Source organism: Cervus canadensis, chromosome 2, assembly GCF_019320065.1.
Source record: "Cervus canadensis isolate Bull #8, Minnesota chromosome 2, ASM1932006v1, whole genome shotgun sequence".
NCBI classification, from domain to species: Eukaryota; Metazoa; Chordata; class Mammalia; order Artiodactyla; family Cervidae; genus Cervus; species Cervus canadensis.
In genome coordinates, this window is record NC_057387.1 from 65,520,310 (window position 1) to 65,542,755 (window position 22,446).

Genomic DNA, 22,446 nt, shown 5'->3' on the forward strand with positions numbered 1-22,446 from the left:
AGATAGGTCTGTGTCTGGACTAGTTAGAATTGAGAGGGTGAGCTGATAGGTTTGTTGGGAAGAACTCTACTTTGTCTTCTATTTGTCCTGTCACCATTTCTGATGATTTATGCCCATCAGAAGAGTTGGTGAGGAATTATGTAAAACTAATATGAAGGTTAAGCTTTGGATTTATTTTGAAAAATACTTTTTTTTTTTGGTACCAGTACTTAAAGGGGTTTTAATGAGCATAATTAAACAGAAAATATATCCTTCATTGGTAATAAAGTCTTGAGCTTAAGTGAAAGACTCTTAGAGCTTTCAAATTGTACATTAGAATTTCTATTTAAATTGATTGACTGCTGTAGCCACAACAGTTGTTTTGCTGACTTCCCTGTGAAGACTTCCTGTATGGAGAAAAAGTGCAAAACAGAATTTACTGCATTCCCACAATGTCAATTTCTTAGGCACCGATCCATAAATTAGCATTATTAGTGGGGAAGGACACCTTGTGTCTAGCTACATGTATTTAACTATATGCTGAAAAGACTGTGTTCATTACAGCAACTGTAAGGTAGCTGTAGCCACACATTAATAAGTTATGAGCTACTATTTCAGAGAAATTGCTCTACCAATAATAAGTAGTCTGTGTTCTATATTTTTTCTCCCTTGGATATCTGTATAGAGTACAATTATTCAGAAAACAATCTCAGAGAAATGGGAAGGCTTAAATTATAACCTGCCTTTGCCCCAGCATCCTCACCCTTATTAAAAAGCATTTAGAATTATTCTAGCATATTAGTTGCTCTTTCAGACCCTAAATCTTAAGCTCTTTTTTTAAAAATTTCATAATCCTTTCAAGGTCACCTCCCACTGTCTTTTCTGTTAGCAACTGCTGTTAGTGTTATCAAACTCTTAAGTTTTCTACATTTTTATGTGTAAGTCGTTTACTCTAAAGGTTCTTTTGCCATCCAACATCATGGAAGCAGTTCACTCTATAGGAATTCTACTGTCTTCTTAGGATTTTAGAATCAACAATTCTTCAAAAACTCTTAGGTACGCTGAGAACTCCTTTCTTCTAATCTCACTCATTCTTTGTTGTTGTTGTTGAACTAATGGGCTGTTTTAATTCTCTAGACGAGTCTCCTCTTGTCTGTAGTTGAAGTAACAGAGCCATCTCTATTTAGCATAAGCAGGAAGGGAGAAGATATTGTTAGCACATGAGACTATCTGTACATGATTGACCGTAATTGGGAGGACGTGTGGACTGGTCACGAACTAATTTTGGAATCTTGGTACCACGCTGGTACCCTGTGTGCATTACCCATCTCCTGGTCCAGGAAGGATAACCACAGCAGTCAGGGGTCACAAAAGTGGCTTGAAGGACAGGGTTCTATTTGAGAGCCATCCAAGAGGAGCAGCCATGCTCACCAGACTTGGCTGCCAAACTCAGTAGGTTAACACTAGACAAGGAAATGTGGAGAATACAAGTTAGAGGAGAAGCCTACTTCCCCTTGGACACCCCCCAACCCCCGCCCTTCCCCCCACTTTCTACTCTATTCTTAAGGAGGAGAAATGAGGAAAAATAATCAGCCCACAGGTGTGACTGGTTCTCGCTTCCTTCCCCACCAAGCCTGGAAATGAAGTGCTAGTGCCATTTCTACCTGGGAGATGGCCCCACCCAGCCCTTCTGGTTCTTCCTGATCTATCGAAGGCGGGGGGTGGGGAGGGTGGTGGGCAGCAGACCAGCACACCTGTCATCATTCTCTTTTCCTTCCACATCCGCATCCAACTGATGGTCACTCATTCTTTTAAACCGATATATTAATATCATTGCTTATAACCTACAGTAATATAATTAGAATACCTCTGCTTTGTTACTCTCAGATATTTCTGCTTAGCAAATTATATGAATGGTCCTAATTTCAGGACAAGGGAGTACATCTTCTGGGGAAATTCTGATGTTATTATATATGGGGTAGAGCACATTTTCTTTCCACATCTAGCTTTGGAAAAAAGTGTTAGAGATGATAAAAATATTGACCTTTTGGCAGGATGGTTTACTTTCATGCTGATACTGGAACTTTGGGACAGTGCTATTTTGCATGGCTATTTAAAATTACAGTAAGAAAGTAAAAACATATTCTGCTTTAACCATAACTGGAATTGACATTTTTGAAAATAGACCCAGTCTCAGACCTTCGAAAAATAAAGCCATTTTTATTGCCAATTTGGTTCTATCAAGATGACTTCTGAATCTCATAGAAGAACTTTAGTTGTTACAAGTAGACTTGAGGTGACAATCATGTGTATTTTTTATCATAATATAACAGTACTATGATAAACTTCTGCCCCTTCTAATTTTATATGAATTGGGACTCTAATTATCAGGCACTGAGTCTCAATAACTGGTGCTGTGGCATTCTGTTTTCTCCCAGTCTCACAGACTTCAAACACTGATTTCAGAAGTGCCTCATTACTGCATAATGTTCCTAGTTCATTGTCATGAACAGAGAGCCAGAAGTAGAATGTCTTAAGGTAGTTATTTGAAGATAGTAAAGTTCTCTTTTTTTTTTTCAGTTTTTTTACATTTGAATAATGCATTAGTATGAAAAATAACACCTTCAGTATTGTTTTGGAAGCCAAATTTTAATTGCATGAAATTTCAAAAGTTTGTCTCTCAATTGTTACTTTACTACCTATAAAGCTCTATCTATATCAGGTAGGAAAAGCACCTCATACTTTTCCAGTGCCAGTCACTTCAGATACACTGTGTTATTAATTCTCATAATTGTTTCTGGAGGTAGGAATTATTACCCACATTTTATAGAGGAGGAAACTGAGAGTCAAAGAGGTAAAATGATTTGCAGAACTCATAAGTACAAAGCAAGGACTTGAACCTGGATCTGACACCAAAGACTGTCTAACATTCCACTCTACTGCCTGGAGTGAGGAGAAAGAAATGTGTCTAGTCAAACAGAAATGGATAGGACCATCTGGAAGGGTAGTTCTGCCAAGTTCTAATAGGGAAAGTGCTGGACCTCTTTATAACTAACATCAATGTAAAGTTGAATCCCTTTACTGAATGATCACACTCTTATAAAACACTCTGATATGCATTTTAGTTCTGAGTTCCCATACACGAGAGTACAGAATTGGCCATAATTGCTGCTGCTGTAACTTTGTACATTATTGGCAATTTTTTGAGGCAAGGTGAATTTTCCTGTTTAGCAAGAGCTTGATTGTTCTCTCCAGACTTCCCTTAATCTCCTGCTGAGATCTTGCTAAACATTTTGAGGATGAACTAATCAGTGTTTTGTATCCTTTCAAAAATGTGAATGCTTTTTTTTTTTTAGCATAATTTAATGTGAGGCTATTCAGATGGAAATAGATCGAAAGACTCCCTTGCCAGTCATGGTTTCTGAAAATGGGCTGGCTTAGTGATGCTAATGGGTAGACAACCTCATTAAGGTTTAACCTGAAGTAGAAACCTCAGATAAATGTTTCTAAATGGGCAACAATTTATAAACAACTTTGAATCATTTATTCTTTTATTCTCAGGATTGTTCCGGGTCATTTGCAGATACTGAAATTCCTTCTGGGGGTATTATGAGAGGGAGGTAATCTGTTCACAAATCCTCAGAGCCAAATTGATAAGCTTTTAATTCTTATGCTTTAATGCCTATTGATCCTATTGATTGATGCTTGAAAATCAAATTTGTTTTTCCCTCACCCTAGTGAATCACTTCAGCATAAAATTAAGATGCTTAATTTGAAATGAATTCTCCCCAAAGCAGAAACAGCTCTAATTTTCCTGTAAAGGCCATCAGTGCTGCTTCTTTGGGTTTAGTGTTAGATGACAGTACTTTTCATGTCCTTTCTGGGTCAAGATAGTTCATTGGCATATTCAGACTTTTAATAAGCCAAAGTGTATTTGGATAGTATGCTGAGTAACGAGGTGAAAATGTTGTGATGACTTTGGTAAGAATCTTTTAATATAATTTCACATCATTTAAATATGTAGAGACATGGAAATAAACTAGTCTCTCTCTTTTTTCTGTATGCTGCTAGGTACAGATTTTAAATTTCAGCAGCATAATTCAGATTTTTGCCTTATGTACTTTATTAGTAATCTGTATATTTTCTGATTAAACATGTTAAGGAAAGTTCTTATGATTTGGGCTTTCCTGGTAGCTCAGCTGGTAAAGAACCAGTCTGCAATGCAGGAGACCTCGGTTTGATTCCTGGGTCAGGAAGATCCCCTGAAGAAGGGATAGGCTATGCACTCCAGTATTCTTGGGCTTTTCTGGTGGCTCAGATGGTAAAGAATCCACCTGCAATGCGGGAGACTGTAGATTTGATCCCTGGGTTGGGCAGATCCCCTGGAGGTGAGCATGGCAACCTACTTTAGTATTCTTGTCTGGAGAATCCCCATGAACAGAGAAGCCTGACAGGCTACAATCTGTGGGACTGCAAAGAGTCGGACACGTTTGAAGCAGAGTTGGATATCATACACTGCATGTGTAATTTTCAGACACCTTTGTGAAAACCGAAATAGTCAAATGCCTCCATATCTGATGCAGTGAAACAATTGTGTTATTTTCAGTTATATGGTTTAGGATGATGAGTTCACATAAATATAACTGTTTTTCTTACATTTGATACCAAGATTATGACCCTGGCTTGTTTTATGAAGAGAAAAAGCATATTCTAAGTTATTTGTCTATATATAGTTTATCTTACAATATTGGTTCAATTATTCTTTAATCCTTTTGGCTATCATTTTTAATAAAAAATAATTTTCCAAATAGTATTAAAGATAGTATTTGAATGAGATGGTAGGGAAGAAAATTTGAAGATTTTAGAGTTCAGAGCAGGCACAACAGATTAAGTTCTTACACAGAATGTTTTCTGAATGAGGTCCTTTCTTATTTAGGTGTGTCATTAAAATACAAATGAATATTTAAAAATTATTAACTTTACACGTACCATCATCATCTTATACTTCAGTGTTAGTATTTGTCTTAAGTTGTTAACTTCAGCAATTGCTTGACTTAGTTTTGTATCTCCCACAAAAATTATCTCTGAGGTTTTGCTGTACAACTCTACTTACATCCAAAATCCTTTTATTTTCCTACCAAAGCAGGGCTTCTTTTATTTGCATACTTTTTTCTTCCAGCTTTATTGAGATATAATTGATGCATAGCACTGTAGAAGTTTAAGGTGTACAGCATAATGGTTTGACTTACATACATCATGAAATGATTACCACAGTTTTATTGACTATCCATCATCTCATACAGATCCAAAATAGAAGGAAAAGAAAAAGAAATATTCCTTGATGAGAACTCTTAGGATTTACTTTTACCAACTTTCATATATAACATACAGCAGTGTTAATGACCTTATTATTGACTATATTCCAGAGACTGTATATTCATCCTCCTGACTGACTTGTTTTGTAACTCGAAGTTTATCCCTTTTAATTTCCCTCATCTATTTCATTCATCCTCCCACTCCCTGCCCCTCTAGTAATCACCTGTATGTTCTCTGTATCTATGACTGTTTCTGTTTTCTTTCTTTTTTTTTAGATTTGACATATGAATGAAATACAATACTTGTCTTTCTCTATTTGACTTACCCACTTAGCATAATTCCTCTAGGCCCATCCGTATTGTCATAAGTGGCAAGATTTCATTCTTTTTAATGGCTGTGTAATGTTCTTATGTGTGTGTGTGCATGTCCATGCCTCATCTTTATCCTTTGAACACTTAGATTGCTTCTGTATCTTGGCTATTGTGAATAATGATATTTGCAAACTTTTATGAAATGTTCTTGTGTAAAACTAAAAAAAAAAAAAAAAAAAAAAAGAAATGTTCTTGTGTAAAACTATACTATGTTAAACCAAACTTTACTATCTTAATGATATTTATGTGTAATCTATATTTAAAATGCCTATTATCAATCAAAGATAAAGAACCTATTATCAATCAAAGAGAAAAAAAATAACAAATAGAAATTTCAGTAGTTGAAAGGAACTCTAAACAATTTCAAAACAGACAAAAGTTTTAAAATATAATAGACAAATATATCTGATAAAATTTCACAGTGTTTTCTTGTGAGCTGTTTCTTGGGTTGTTTCACTTTTTAAAAAATTTATTTTTTTATTAAAGGATAATTGCTTTACAGAATTTTGTTGTTTTCTGTCAAACCTCAACCTGAATCAGCCATAGGTATACATATATCTCCTCCCTTTTGAACCTCCCTCCCATCTCCCTCCCCACCCCACCCCTCTAGGTTGATGCTGCTGCTGCTGCTGCTAAGTCGCTTCAGTTGTGTCCGACTCTATGCGACCCCATAGATGGCAGCCCACCAGGCTCCGCCGTCCCTGGGATTCTCCAGGCAAGAACACTGGAGTGGGTTGCCATTTCCTTCTTGGAGCCATACAGCAAATTCCCATTGGCTATCTATTTTACATATGGTAATATAAGTTGCCATGTTACTCTTTCCATATATCTCACCCTCTCCTCCCTTCTCCTCATGTCCATAAGTGTATTCTCTATGTTTATTTCTCCACTGCTGCCCTGTAAATAAATTTTTCTCTACCACTTTTCTAGATTCTGTATAGGTGCATTAGAATACAATATTTATCTTTCTCTTTCTGACTCACTTCACTCTGTATAATAGGTTCTAGGTTCATCCACCTCATCAGAACTGACTCAAATGAATGCCTTTTTATGGCTGAGTAATATTTCATTGTGTATATGTAGCACAACTTCTTTGTCCATTCATCTGTTGATGGACATCTAGGTTGCTTCCATGTTCTAGCTATTGTAAATAGTGCTGCAGTGAACAATGGGATACATGAGTCTTTTTCAGTTTTGGTTTCCTCAGGGTATATGCCTAGGAGTGGGATTCCTGGGTCATCATATGGTGGTTTTATTCCTAGTTTTTAAAGGAATCTCCATACCGTCTCCCATAGCGGCTGTATCAATTTGCATTCCCACCAACAGTGCAAGAGCATTCCCTTTTCTCCACACCCTGTCAGCATTTATTGTTTGTAGACTTTTTGATGATGGCCATTCTGACTTGTGTGAGGTGATATCTCATTGTAGTTTTGATTTGCATTTCTCTAACAATGAGCGATGTTGAGCATCTTTTCATGTGTTTGTTAGCCATCTGTGTGTCTTCTTTGGAGAAATGCCTGTTTAGGTCTTTTCTCCACTTTTTGATTGGGTTGTTTGTTTTTCTGGTATTGAGTTGTAAGAGCTGCTTGTATATTTTGGAAATTAATCCTTTGTCAGTTGTTTCATTTGCTATTATCTTCTCCCATTCTGAGGGTTGTCTTTTCACCTTGCTTATAGTTTCCTATGCTGTGCAAAAGCTTTTAAGTTTAATCCGGTCCCACTTGTTTACTTTTGTTTTTATTTCCGTTACTCTAGGAAGTGGGTCATAGAGGATCTTGCTTTGATTTATGTCATTGAGTGTTCTGCCTATGTTTTCCTCTAAGAGTTTTATAGTTTCTGGCCTTACATTTAGGTCTTTAATCCATTTTGAGTTTATCTTTGTGTATGGTGTTAGGAAGTGGTCTAATTTCATTCTTTTACATGTAGCTGTCCAGTTTTCCTAGCACCAGGGTTGTTTCACATTTTGAAGCTTATTATGGTGTCATGATAGGTAGAACAAAGTGTCAGAGTGAAAAATCATAGCTAAGAAAAGTGGGTGATGGCTCTCATATTGATAGAGAAAAGGATTTTGGGAGACTACAGATTCTGAGTTGGCTGAAGGTAAAGATTAAGATTTCATAAGTATTAGAAAGATAAAAGTTATAGTGTTATCTTAACAATTCCTGTCATAAAATAATAAATAAAATTATGCAAAATGGTGATGTAATTTTTGGAATTATCTCTAAAGAAAAGAAAGATGTTTAGGAATTGAAAATATTTTTTATAGAGGAGTGATGATGGGGATGGGGTAAAAGAGAAAGAAAATATTAATAAAAATGTAAAATACTAGAATCTAATGTGATTATCTACAAGGGGAATATTTACCATAACTTTAGAAATATCCTAAAGTGTTTGTTATAATGAAAAAATATTACATTAATGTGTCTCTTGATGAGAAGTAACCCGGATTTCAAAGTGAAAATTTTCACATTTCCCTTATTCCAATGCAAATCAGATTACAGCCCTCACTTTATGGTAAATTATAAAGTAATAAGCAATAAATTTTGAAATAACCATAATATGACAGTAAATGATTACCTCAATCACTTTTCTTCAGCATTTGTTGAAAGTGCCAAATCTTGTTTTGACTACAGTAGAGAACAGGTCCTTAGGAAATTGGAAGGATTTTGTGATACAGAATAGTTAAAATTTAAAGCATTTGATTTTCTGTTTTTAATTTTATTTAGCCAAGGATCACAGGACTGTCCCAATGCTTCCTAAATGATAAAGTCATTAACTATTTATTTATTGTTTATAATACTGGAATTTTAAGCCCTGCAGTACTGAATGTTATGGGTGCTGGAGATATGTAGTGAAAAATACCAAGGCCACTGTTCTCATAACATTTACATTCCCTGGGAGAAGAAAGACAATAAAAAGAAGTGACAAATGTGTGTAAAGTATACCAATTTGCATTAAATACTGTGGAGAAAAAAATTAAGCAGGGTAAGAGTAATTTTTTTTTTAGGATAAGAGTAATTTGAACAAATTACCCCAGCATAGCTCCATTGTAATAAAATATTTCTATTCTTGTCCTTTCTATTGTCAAGAAATTTGCTAATAATAAACTCTGAAATATAGTGAGACTCCATGACTAATTACACTTAATTGGTTTCTCTACTTTTTCACATACTACAGAGAACAGACTGATGCCAGTAAATTTGGATCACGCATAGAGAAGATTTCAGATAAAAATAATGCATGCAAATAGACACTGACATCTTGTTTGCTGCCAGAAGCCACAATTAATGGCTAGCAGAGTGTTGAATTAGCCCATGGACAGATGTATGAGAGTCTTGAAGCAAAGTAGTTTTAATCAGGGGTGATTTTTAACCCTATTAGAATTTTTACAACTTACTGTTCAATTGCTCAGTCATGTCGATTCTTTGTGACCCCATGGACTGCAGCATGCCAGGCTTCCCTGTCCTTCACCATCTCCTGGAGCTTGCTCAAACTCCTGTCCATGGAGTCGGTGATGCCATGCAACCATCTCATCCCCTGTTGTCCCCTTCTCCTCCTGCCGTCATTCTTTACCAGCATCAGGGTCTTTTCCAATGAGTCAGGTCCTTCTCATCATGTGGCTAAAGTACTGGAGTTTCAGCTTCAACATTAGTCCTTCCAGTAAACATTCAGAACGGATTTCCTTTAGGATTGACTGATTTGATCTCCTTGTAGTCCAAGGGACTCTCAAGAGTCTTCTCCAACATCACAGTTCAAAAGCACCTATTCTTCAGTGCTCAGCTTTCTTTATGGTCCAACTGTCATATTCATACAAAACCATAGCTTTGACCAGATGGACCTTTGTTGGCAAAGTAATGTCTCTGCTTTCTAATATGCTGTCTAGGTTGGTAATAGCTTTTCTTCCAAGGAGCAAGCGTCTTTTACTTTCATGGCTGCAGTGACCATCTGCAGTGATTTTGGAGCTCCCCACCACCAAATTAAGTCTCTCTCTGTTTCCATTGTTTCCCCATCTGTTTGCCGTGAAGTGATGTGAGCAGATGCCATGATCCTAGTTTTCTGAATGTTGAGTTTTAAGCCAGCTTTTTCATTCTCCTCTTTCACTTTCATCAAGAGGCTCTTTAGTTCTTCTTTGCTTTCTGCCATAAGGGTGGTGTCATCTGCATATCTGAGGTTATTGATATTTCTCCCTGCAGTCTTGATTCCAGCTTGTGTTTCATCTAGACTGGCTTTTTGCATAATGTATTCTGCATATAAGTTAAATAAGCAGGGTGACAGTATACAGCCTTGATGTACTCTGCCAATTTTGAACCAGTCAGTTTTTCCATGTCCGGTTCTAACTGTTCCTTCTTGACCTGCATACAGATTTCTCAGGAGGCAGGTCAGGTGGTCTGGTATTCCCATCTCTTGATGAATTTTCCACAGTTTGTTGTCATTCACACAGTCAAAGCTTTGGTGTAGTCAATAAAGCAGAAGTAGATGTTTTTTCTGGAACTCTCCTGCTTTTTTGATGATCCAATGGATGTTGGCAATTTGATCTCTGGTTCCTTTACCTTTTCTAAATCCAGCTTGAACATCTGGAAGTTCATGGTTCATGTACTGTTGAAGCCTGGCTTGGAGAATTTTGAGCATTACTTTGCTAGCATGTGAGATGAGTGCAATTGTGAGGTAGTTTGAACATTCTTTGGTATTGTCTTTCTTTGGGATTGGAATGAAAGCTGACCTTTTCCAGTCTGTGGCCAATGCTGAGTTTTCCAAATGCTGGCATATTGAGTGCAGCATTTTCACAGCATCATCATTTAGGATTTGAAATTGCTCAACTGGGATTCCATCACCTCCACTAGCTTTGTTCAAAGTGATGCTTCCTAAGGTCCACTTGACTTTGCATTCCTGGGTGTCTGGCTCTAGACGAGTGATTACAGCATCATGCTTATCTGGGTCATTAAGATCTTTTTTGTGTAGTTCTTCTGTGTATTCTTGCCACCTCTTCTTAATATCTTCTGCTTCTGCTAGGTTCATATCATTTCTGTCCTTTATTGTGCCCATCTTTGCATGAAATTTTCCCTTGGTATTTCTATTTTTCTTGAAGACAGCTCTAGTCTTTCCCATTCTATTATTTTCCTCTATTTCTTTGCACTGATCATTGAGGAAGGCTTTCTCATCTCTCCTTGCTATTCTTTGGAACTCTGCATTCAGATGGGTATATATTTCCTTTTCTCCTTTGCCTTTTGCTTCTCTTCTTTTCTCAGCATTTGTAAGGTCTCCTCAGAGAACCATTTTGCCTTTTTGCCTTTCTTTTTCTTGGGGATGGTCTTGATCACTGCATCCCATACAATGTCATGAACCTCTGTCCATAGTTCTTTAGGCACTCTGTCTATCAGATCTAATCCCTTGAATCTATTTTTGTCACTTCCACTGTATAATCATAAGAGATTTGATTTAGGTCATACCTGAATGATCTAATGGTTTTCCCTACTTTCTTCAGTTTATGTCTGAATTTCACAATAAGGAGTTCATGATCTGAGCTGCAGTCAGCTCCCAGTCTTGTTGACTGTATAGAGCATCTCCATCTTCAGCTACCTAGAATATAATCAATCTGATTTTGGTATTTACCGTCTGGTGACATCCATGTGTAGAGTTGTCCCTTGTGTTGTTGGAAGAGGGTGTTTGGTATGACCAGTGTGTTCTCTTGGCAAAACTCTGTTAGCCTTTGCCCAGCTTCATTTTGTACTCCAAAGCCAAACCTGCCTGTTCCTCCAGGTATCTGACTTCCTACTTTTTCATTCCAGTCCCCTATAATGAAAAGGACATCTTTTTTGGGTGTTAGTTCTAGAAGGTCTTATAGGTCTTCATAGAACGGTTCAACTTCAGCTTCTTTGACTTTACTGTTTGGGGCATAGACTTGGTTACTGTGATATTGAATGGTTTGCCTTGGAAATGAACAGAGATCATTCTGTTATTTTTGAGATTGCATCCAGGTACTGCATTTTGGACTCTTTTGTTGACTATGATGGCTACTCCATTTCTTCTAAGGTATTCTTTCCCAGAGTCGTAGATATGATGGTCATCTGAATTAAACTGGCCCATTCCAGTCCATTTTAGTTCACTGATTCCTAAAATGTCTATGTTCACTCTTGCAATCACCTTTTTGACCACTTCCAGTTTGTCTTGATTCATGGACCTAACATTCCAGGTTCCTATGCAGTCTTGTTCTTTTTTTTTTTTTTTTTTTTCCCTTTTTATTTTTATTAGTTGGAGGCTAATTACTTTACAATATTGTTGTGGTTTTTGCCATACATTGACATGAATCAGCCATGGATTTACATGTGTTCCCCATCCCAATCCCGCCTCCTGCCTCCCTCCCCATCCCATCCCTCTGGGTCTTCCCAGTGCACCAGCCCTGAGCACTTGTCTCATGCATCCAACCTGGGCTGGTGATCTGTTTCACCCTTGAGAGTATACTTGTTTCAATGCTGTTCTCTCAGATCATCCCACCCTTGCCTTTCCCACAGTCTAAAAGTCTGTTCTGTACATCTGTGTCTCTTTTTCTGTTTTGCATATAGGGTTATCATTACTATCTTTTAAAATTCCATATATATTCACTAGTATACTGTATTGATCTTTATCTTTCTGGCTTACTTCACTCTGTATAATGGGCTCCAGTTTCATCTATCTCATTAGGACTGATTCAAATGAATTCTTTTTAATGGCAGAGTAATATTCCATAGTGTATATGTACCACAGCTTCCTTATCCATTCGTCTGCCAGTGGGCATCTAGGTTGCTTCCATGTCCTGGCTATTATAAACAATGCTGTGATGAACATTGGGGTACACGTGTCTCTTTCAGATCTAGTTTCCTTGGTGTGTATGCCCAGGAGTGGGGTTGCTGGGTCATATGACAGTTCTATTTCTAGTTTTTTAAGGAATCTCCACCCTGTTCTCCATAGTGGCTGTACTAGTTTGCATTCCCACCAACAGTGTAAAAGGGTTCCCTTTTCTCCACACCCTCTCCAGCATTTATTGCTTGTAGACTTTTGGATAGCAGCCATCCTGACTGGTGTGTAATGGTACCTCATTGAGGTTTTGATTTGCATTTCTCTAATAATGAGTGATGTTGAGCTCTTTTCATGTGTTTGTTAGCCATCTGTATGTCTTCTTTGGAGAGAATGTCTGTTTAGTTCTTTGGGCTCATTTTTTGATTGGGTCATTTATTTTCTGGAATTGAGCTGCAGGAGTTGCTTATATATTTTTGAGATTAATCCTTTGTCTGTTTCTTCATTTGCTATTATTTTCTCCCATTCTGAAGGCTGTCTTTTCACTTGCTTATAGTTTCCTTTGTTGTGCAAAAGCTTTTAAAGTTTCATTAGGTCCCATTTTTGCTTATTTTTGCTTTTATTTCCAATATTCTGGGAGGTGGGTCATAGAGGATCCTGCTGTGATTTATGTCGGAGAGTGTTTTGCCTATGTTCTCCTCTAGGAGTTTTATAGTTTCTGGTCTTACATTTAGATCTTTAATCCATTTTGAGTTTATTTTTGTGTATGGTGTTAGAAAGTGTTCTAGTTTCATTCTTTTACGAGTGGTTGACCAGTTTTCCTAGCACCCCTTGTTAAAGAGGTTGTCTTTTTTCCATTGTATATTCTTGCCTCCTTTGTCAAAGATAAGGTGTCCGTAGGTTCGTGGATTTATCTCTGGGCTTTCTATTTTGTTCTATCGATCTATATTTCTGTCTTTGTGCCAGTACCATACTGTCTTGATGACTGTGGCTTTGTAGTAGAGCCTGAATTCAGACAGGTTGATTCCTCCAGTTCCATTCTTCTTTCTCAGGATTGCTTTGGCTATTCGAAGTTTTTTGTATTTCCATACAAATTGTGAAATTATTTGTTCTAGTTCTGTGAAGAATACCGTTGGTAGCTTGATAGGGATTGCATTGAATCTGTATATTGCTTTGGGTAGTATACTCATTTTCACAATGTTGATTCTTCCAATCCATGAATTTGGTATATTTCTCCATCTATTTGTGTCCTCTTTGATTTCTTTCTTCAGTGTTTTATAGTTTTCTATGTATGGGTCTTTTGTTTCTTTCGGTAGATATACTCCTAAGTATTTTATTCTTTTTGTTGCAATGATGAATGGTATTGTTTCCTTAATTTCTCTTTTTGTTTTCTCATTGTTAGTGTATAGGAATGCAAGGGATTTCTGTGTGTTAATTTTATATCCTGCAACTTTACTATATTCATTGATTAGCTCTAGTAATTTTCTGGTAGAGTCTTTAGGGTTTTCTATGTAGAGCATCATGTCATCTGCAAACAGTGAGAGTTTCACTTTTTCTTTTCCCATCTGGGTTCTTTTTATTTCTTTTTCTGCTCTGATGACTGTGGCCAACACTTCCAACACTATGTTGAATAGTAGTGGTGAGAGTGGGCACCCTTGTCTTGTTCCTGATTTAGGGGAAATGCTTTCAATTTTTCACCATTGAGGATAGTGTTTGCTGTGGGTTTGTCATATATAGCTTTTATTATGTAGAGGTATGTTCCTTCTATTCCTGCTTTTCGGAGAGTTTTAATCATAAATGAGTGTTGAATTTTGTCAAAGGCTTTCTCTGCATCCATTGAGATAATCATATGGTTTTTATCTTTCAATTTGTTAATGTGGTGTATTACATTGATTCATTTGTGGATATTAAAGAATCCTTGCGTTCCTGGGATAAAGCCCACTTGGTCATGATGTATGATTTTTTTAATATGTTGTTGGATTCTGTTTGCTAGAATTTTGTTAAGGATTTTTGCATCTATGTTCATCAGTGATATTGGCCTGTAGTTTTCTTTTTTTGTGGCATCTTTGTCTGGTTTTGGAATTAGGATGATGGTGGCCTCATAGAATGAGTTTGAAAGTTTACCTTCTTCTGCAATTTTCTGGAAGAGTTTGAGTAAGATAGGTGTTAGCTCTTCTCTAAATTTTTGGTAGAATTCAGCTGTGAAAAATATGGAATGCTTCACAAATTTGCGTGTCATCCTTGCACAGGGGCCATGCAATCTTCTCTGTATCGTTCCAATTTTAGTATATGTGCTGCTGAAGCAAGCACTGCAGTATTCTTCTTTACAACATTGGTCTTTACTTCTATCACCCGTCACATCCACAACTGGGTTTTGTTTTCACTGGGGCTCTGTCTTTTCCTTGTTTCTGTAGTTATTTCTTCACTGATCTCCAGGAGCATATTGGGTACCTACAAACCTGGGGAGTTCATCTTTCATTGTTATATCTTTTTGCCTTTTCATACTGTTCATTGGGTTCTCAAGGCAAGAATACTGAAGTCGTTTGCCATTTCCTTCTCCAGTGAACCACATTTTGTCAGAACTTCCCGCCATGACCCATCCGTCTTGGGTGGCCCTACATGGCATGACTCATAGTTTCACTGAGTTAGAGAAGGCTGTGGTCCATGTGATCAGTTTGGTTAGTTTTCTGTGATTGTGATTTTCATTCTGTTTGCCCTCTGATGAATAAGGATAGCACTCAGTGCATCTAACATAATTGTTCAAGTTTCATACCCAGTGCTTGATGCTAACTGATTGTGGAAACCAGGACTGTCCTTTCTGTAACCTACTCAACTCCTACTACCTGTGTGTTTCTAACTCTGTGCTCTTCTGTGTGATTCCTAGCATTTAAACTGTTCCACTTTTTGTGTTCATAGCCTGTCCATCATTTAAAACCCTATTTCAGGGCTACCTTCTTTTCCCTGACTTCTCATCATGGTTTCCTATTACACTTGTTTGAGTCAGACTATGACTACTTATTAAGGACTGTTTATTTAGTACAGTTTCTGTATATTTCACTTTAACACTTTAAGAACACTTATTTTTTCATGGTTTTGTTCTTGTAAGACTTATCAGTAAGTGATAGACTTTGTGTGAGAAAGTACATGTCTGCACATCTAGCACAGTGCCTGGAAAGTGGCCTGTGGTCAGTAAGCAGTTAGTGCTTCTTCCCTGACTCCCTGATGCCTTTGGGAATTCTTGAGTGGCTATCATTGAAATTATCTGAGTTATGTTATAATAATAATAATCTGTTTTATCTTTTGATTTTGGGGGGAAATGTGTGACTGAGATCACTCTGCATTTTCCTTCTCTTTGGATGAGTTTGATTACATGTGGATGTGTTTTTCTCAGAGTATGGTTTTGTGACAGTGCTTCAATATTGAAGTCTCAGACTTCCCTGGCAATCCAGTGATTAAGACTCTTCTTCCTCTGTGGGGGTGCTGGCTCAATACCTGGTTGGGGAACTACGGTCCCACATTCCATGTGGTGCAGCCAAAAAATTTAAAAAAATATATTGAGGTCTCAGGGTCTACATTGAAATATCACAGAATCATTGATGATAGAAGGAATGTATACATAGTTCATGTCCTGTAGTTCTATATAAAGCTTGGGGTTTCTTGGAATATGATCTTTACTTTTTTTTTTTTTTTTAAGCAGCTAGCCAACCAACACTGTTAAGGCAGTGTTTATATATGTGTTTCCTTTTCTCTGAGTGGAAGAACAATTCAACATTGTGCAGCCTTTGTGCTCATAGATGATAAAGGGCAGTAAATTGTGCTTGTCTTGAATACCCACTTCTGTTGGTTTAGTACAAATGTAGTATCTGTGCTGGTTTCTAGGCAGCAGTCTGAAACTTGGAACAGAAAATAACTGATATGTCTGCATAAGCAACACACTTAATCTTTGGTAAAGTAATTTTATCAAGTGATAAAAATTGTAGATAGTATGTTTCTAAAACTTGTCAGGCATAAACTCCAGTTTTCTTGCCCTTACTTGAACACATGTATGTGTGTGTGTATGTATATGTGTGTGTGTGTGTGTGTGTGTATGTGTGTGTTATATATCTATGTATATGTGTATAAAAGCTTCTTTATCCATTCATCTTTTGATGGACACTTAGGTTGCTTCCTAAGTGTCCATCAAATAAATAATGTTGCTATGAACATTGGGAGGCAGGTATCATTTCAAATTATTGTTTTTGTTTTTTTTTTTCAAACGTATACCCAGGAGTAGAACTGGTAGATCATATGGTAGTTCTATTTTTAATTTTTGAGACCCTCCATACTGTTTTCCACAGTGACTGCACCAATTTACATTTCCATCATTAGTATGTGAAAGTTCCCTTTTCTCTACATCCTTACCAATATGTGTTGTTTGTGTTTTTTGATGATAGCCATTCAGACAGGTGTGAGGTGATAGCTCACTGTGATTTTCATTTGCATTTCCCTGATGATTAGTGATGATGAACATCTTTTCATGTGTCTGTTGGCCATCAGCTTTCCCCTTTGGAAAAATATTTATTCAGTTCTTCTGCCTCCTTTTTTATTTTTCACTCTGTGACATGGCTTGCAGGATCTTAGTTCGCTGACCAGGGACTGAACCCAGACCCTGGTAATGAAAGTGCCAAGTCCTAACCACTGTACTGCCAGGGAATTCCCTCCTTATTTATTTATTTATTTTTCCCTCCCCATTTAAAAAAATTTGTTTAAATGTTGCATTGTATGAACTGTTTATATATGTTGAATATTAATCCCTATCAGTCATATCATTTACAAATATTTTCTCCCATTTAGTAGGTTGTCTTTTTGTTTTGGTGGTTTCCTTTGCTGTGCAAAAGCTTTTGTCTACTTAGGTCCCATTTGTTTATTATTTGCTTTTGTTTCCTTTAGGAGATGGATCCAAAAATATTGCTTTGGTTTATGTCAAAGAGTGTTCTGTTTATATTTTCCTCTAGGAGTTTTATACTACAAAGCTATAGTAATTAAAACAATATGGTACTGGCATAAAAACAGACAGATAGATCAATGGAACAATATAGAGAGCTCAGGTATAAACCCACACTTATGGTCAATTAATCTATGACCCCAGAGGCAAGAATACACAATGGAGAGAAGACTGTCATTTCAATAAGTGGAACTGGGAAAACTGGATAGCTACTTGTAAAATAATGAAATTAGAACATTCTTTAGTACCATATTCAAAAATTTGTTGTTCTGTCGCTCAGTTGTGTCCAACTCTTTGTGACTCCATGGACTGCAGCGTGCCAGGCTTCCCTGTCACTCACCATCTCCTGGAGCTTGCTCAGACTCATGTCCATTGAGTTGGTGATGCCATTCAACTATCTCATCCTCTGTTGTCCCCTTCTCTTACCTCAGTCTTTCCCAGCATCAGGGTCTTTTCTAATAAGTTGGCTCTTTGCATTAGACCAAAGTATTGGAGCTTCAGCATCAGTCCTTCCAATGAATATTCAGTACTGATTTCCTTTAGGATTGACTAGGATTGACTGCAAGGAGATCCAAGGGACTCTTGCAGTCCAAGGGACTCTCAAGAGTCTTCTCCAACACCACAGTTCAAAAGAATCAATTCTTCTGCGCTCACCCTTCTTTATGGTCAACTCTCACATCCATATGTGACTACTGGAAAAACCATAGCTTTGACTAGACAGACCTTTGTTGGCAAAGTAATGTCTCTGCTTTTTAGCATGCTGTCTAGGTTTGCCATAACTTTTCTTCCAAGAAGCACGTGTCTTTTAATTTCATGGCTGCAGTCACCATCTGCAGTGATTTCTTGGAGTCCAAGAAAATAAATTCAAAAATAAAGACCTAAATAAAAAACCTAATATAAGACCAGAAACTATAAAACTCACACATTCTAAGTGGACAGATCAATGACTTTGAAAAATGTATTGTGCATAGAGCTCTTTAAACCACCAAACCAATTAAGATATAGGACATTTTAAATCTTCCCCCAAAGTTCACTCTTACACCTTGGCAGTTTCATAATGTCAGTCTCTTGCAGCCCTCTGTCCCAGGCAATTACCGGTCTGTCTGATTTCTATCAATATAAAATGGCTTTGTCTCACTTGAACTTTTGTACAAATCAAATTACTGAGTATGTACTCTTTATTTCCAGTTTCTTTCAATTTGCATAATATCTGTGAGGTTCATTTGTATTACATTGATTTGTCTTTTTAATTGAGGGTATTTAATCCATTTACATTTAATATTATCTTTGAAATATTTGGGTTTCAGTGTACTGTCTTTTTTTTTTTCATTCCATTTTTTTATCTCTATTTTTTCCTCTGTTACTCATTCCTTGACTTCTTTTAATTGATTTGAATTGTTCTTTTGCATGTGTGTTTCATTTTATTTCCTCTGTTGATATCTTAGCTCTACCTTTTATTATTTTTAGCGGTTGCCTAGGGCTTACAATATATATCCTAACGTAGCATAGTCTGTGTGTTAATAAAAGTAATATTCTACCTTAATTGTGTTTCCTAAATCCTTTACATACATCATACTTCTCATTTCACAAATATAATAATGTTGATCAGAATTATTCCATTTATACCCTTTCCTAAATTCACTTTTTCATTTAAAATCACTCAAATGACCTTCCCTTTTATTTATTTTTTTTCTGGTACTAAGTCACCTCTTAGAAATTAAAAGGTGCTTACTCCTTGGAAGAAAATCTATGACCAACATAGACAGCATATTAAAAAGCAAGAACATTACTTTGCCAACAAAAATCCATTTAGTCAAAGCTATGTTTTTTCCAGTAGTCATGTATGGATGTGAGAGATGGACTATAAAGAAAACTGAGTGCCAAAGAATTGATGCTTTGAACTGTGGTGTTGGAGAAGACTCTTGAGAGTCCCTTGGACAGCAAGGAGATCCAACCAGTCCATCCTAAAGGAAATCAATCCTGAATATTCATTGAAAGGACTGATGCTGAAGCTGAAATACTTTGGCCACCTAAGGCAAAGAACTGACTCATTTGAAAAGACCCTGATGCTGGGAAAGATTGAAGGAAGGAGGAGAAAGGGATGACAGAGGATGAGATGGTTGGATGGCATCACCAACTCAGTGGACATGAGTTTGAGTAAGTTCTGGGAGTTGGTGATGGACAGGGAAGCCTGGCATGCTGCAGTCCACAGGGTCACAAATAATCAGACAGGATTGAGTGACTGAATTTATTGAAGTACCTCCTAACGTGGCTTATCAAGTTCATTATGTTTTGAATCTTGTCTACATCTCTAAATTAACCTACTACTGCTTCAACTCCAGGGATACTGATTTTCTTAGCATACTTCAAATATATCTGACTGTTTGAAACTTTTGTGTCTTATATAAATTGTTCTTTCTGTCTGGAATACCCATTCTTTCTTGTCATTTACACCCAACCCTAGGCAGGTTGATAAGTTTGGGGTCCCCAAGGAGGAGAAAGGGGACTGGGGTTCTCAAGGAGGAGATAGGGGTCTGAAATTCTCAAGGAGGAGGAGAGGACCAAGGTCTTTTTTTTTTTTTCTCTTTACATTCCATAGTCTTAGTCACATAAAATGTTTTTTGCTTTAAACTGATAATTACACAACAAAAAAAACCTCAGTTTAAACTCTCTACTAAGGATTATATAACAACGTTTCCTGATTGAAGACAGTTTCTGTTTCTTGAAAACCTTCTGACTAATCCTGTTATCTTAAATGTATATTATGTGAGTGTGTCTGGTAAAATCTTTCTATTGTTAAGTTCTAATACTCTTATCTTAAATGTAAACTGTGGGAGTGGGTCTGGTAAAATTTTTCAACCTTGAGACATTCTTTTTATTTATTGTAACAACTAATTTAAAAAGTGTATAGCTCCCTTGCTAAAGACTAGCACGTGTGGAGGGGGGCACTCTCCGATCCCCTTCTGATGTCTGCGTCCGAAGCTTCCTTGACACAGAGAAGGCTTACTTTACTCACTTGATCACTCTTGAGTGATCAAGCTTGGTCCCTGGTCCGAGATCATGAATCCAGCATCATTCACCATAAGCTATCAGACCCCTAGTCTAGCCTTCAAGATTCTTTACTTGATGGTGAAGTAGCATGGGGCATCATGGGATTTTGACCAGCAGTCAAACATGTGAAAAAGAAGAAATGATGGGGAGTTATTGCCCTGGGGGACACCACTGAACGATGAAGAAGAGGTGGTGGTGGTTTAGTCGCTAAGTCGTGTCCGACTCTTGAGACCCCATGGACTGTAGCCCACCAGGCTCCTCTGTCCATGGGATTTTCCAGGCAAGAATACTGGAGTGGGTTGCCATTTCCTTCTCCAGGGGATCTTCCCAACCCAGGAATCGAACCCAGGTCTCCTGCATTGCAGGCAGTTTCTTTACCAACTGACCTATGAAGGAAGTCCGTGAAGAACAGAGTAATGGGTAAATGCTTTGTGCTTTCTTTCCCTGAGAGGTTATTAGTGTGTCCTATAAGACTCAGTATCCAACCTTCTGTATCAGTGGCCAGTCAATTCAATAACAAATCTTTTTTGACTCTCCTTCCTTCCCCCCTTTGTTCCTTCTTCCCCAAATTTTGTTCCCTGAAACATACTTCTTTGTCTTAGTACCTTAGAACAAAGGTACTTTGTTCTGAGGAACCCAGGCTGAGAAAATACAATTATTACCTGTACAACAAGTACAATGCCCATAACTTCCTCCAGACCAGTGATTTTTTTTTTTCCAGACATCTTAAGGCAGTACGTTATTAAGCCCTAAAATATACAGCTGGTAAAAGTAGAGCAGTTCTGATTAGAATGAGAATGAGGCCAAGGTTTTGTAAAACAAAAAACAATACACTAATTAAGTTGTGAACTTCATGAGAATTAGAAAATGTCGTATTAATCTTTGACTCCTAAGAACCCGGTATAGCTCTGGCTCCCAGCAGGTAGTCAATAATATTTATTCCACTGAACTACATTTAATTGAGGGAAGCTAAAGTCTAGACAATATAAATAATTTTATCTAGTCTACTGTGATTATGGATACAAGAACAAAACAAATACAGTTCTAATACTTTTTCTGGAAACATGAGGTTTATTAGGAAAGGCAATAAAATGTTTTCTGCAAGCTTAAGTTTTTCTATTCTTCACTTTGTATATTAATTTTCAGGTGGATGTCCAGACTTTTATGTCATCAGTAACAAATTGAAATAGAATTTTTAAAGATCCTCTACATTCTTGAAATTGTTTATTAATAAAAGTGAAAAGGATGGGAAAGTTATTTATAATTATTTTATTATTATCAGTGTGGGAAGAGTGAGATAGTAAAGCTAACATCTAGAAAGTAAATATACCACTACAGAATCAAAGAGCCACAAATGGAGCCTCTTCTTACATAGTGTGTTGATAGTCAGTATTGAAGGGTGTCATCATTTCTTAAGCATGACAAAAAATCCAGAGGGATAGATTTCTTGAATTAGTTATTGTGAACAAGATTTTCTGAGCATTCAGAGGTGGGGGAGAAGTGAAAAAAGAAAAAAATGACCTGGAAATTTATGCTCTTAAAAAATTTAGCAGGATATATTTTTATATGAATAAGGTACTTTATCAATTGGTTCATCAATTCACCTACTCACTCACCCACCCACTCATTATAATGGTGTTAAGATCAGCATTTAAAAACCTTCCATGAGAATCTGTTCTTTACCATCAATTAATGAATTTTTAAAATTATGTTTCTTTAAATAAGAACTTTTATGGATAGCAAGTTAGTGACTGAGTTTCATTTCCTTTATTGTAATCATTGGACTTATTTATGAAAGTTGCGAGGAAAATATAGTGTTAAAATACAGCTATCCAATCATTCAGCATACATGTCAGTAATATATACTTTGTACTGAGTGCTGAGGATTCAGTGGTAAATATAGTTAAATAGATTTCAGAGATGGGAGGAACACCAAGATATGTTATAAGAAGGGCTGGTAAGGCATAGTTACTG

The 22,446-nt window shown here is 36.9% G+C and overlaps 1 protein-coding gene and 1 non-coding gene across 3 annotated transcripts in view; one reads left to right on the forward strand and one right to left on the reverse strand.

Annotated features, from left to right (window-relative positions):
- SLC44A5 (solute carrier family 44 member 5) overlaps positions 1-22,446 on the forward strand; it is a 429,650-nt gene that overhangs the window by 44,052 nt on the left and 363,152 nt on the right. The gene's annotated exons all lie outside the window — the stretch shown is intronic.
- LOC122437451 lies at positions 14,642-14,747 on the reverse strand. Its single transcript, XR_006268276.1, has one exon. It is a non-coding gene; the product is annotated as a U6 spliceosomal RNA (small nuclear RNA).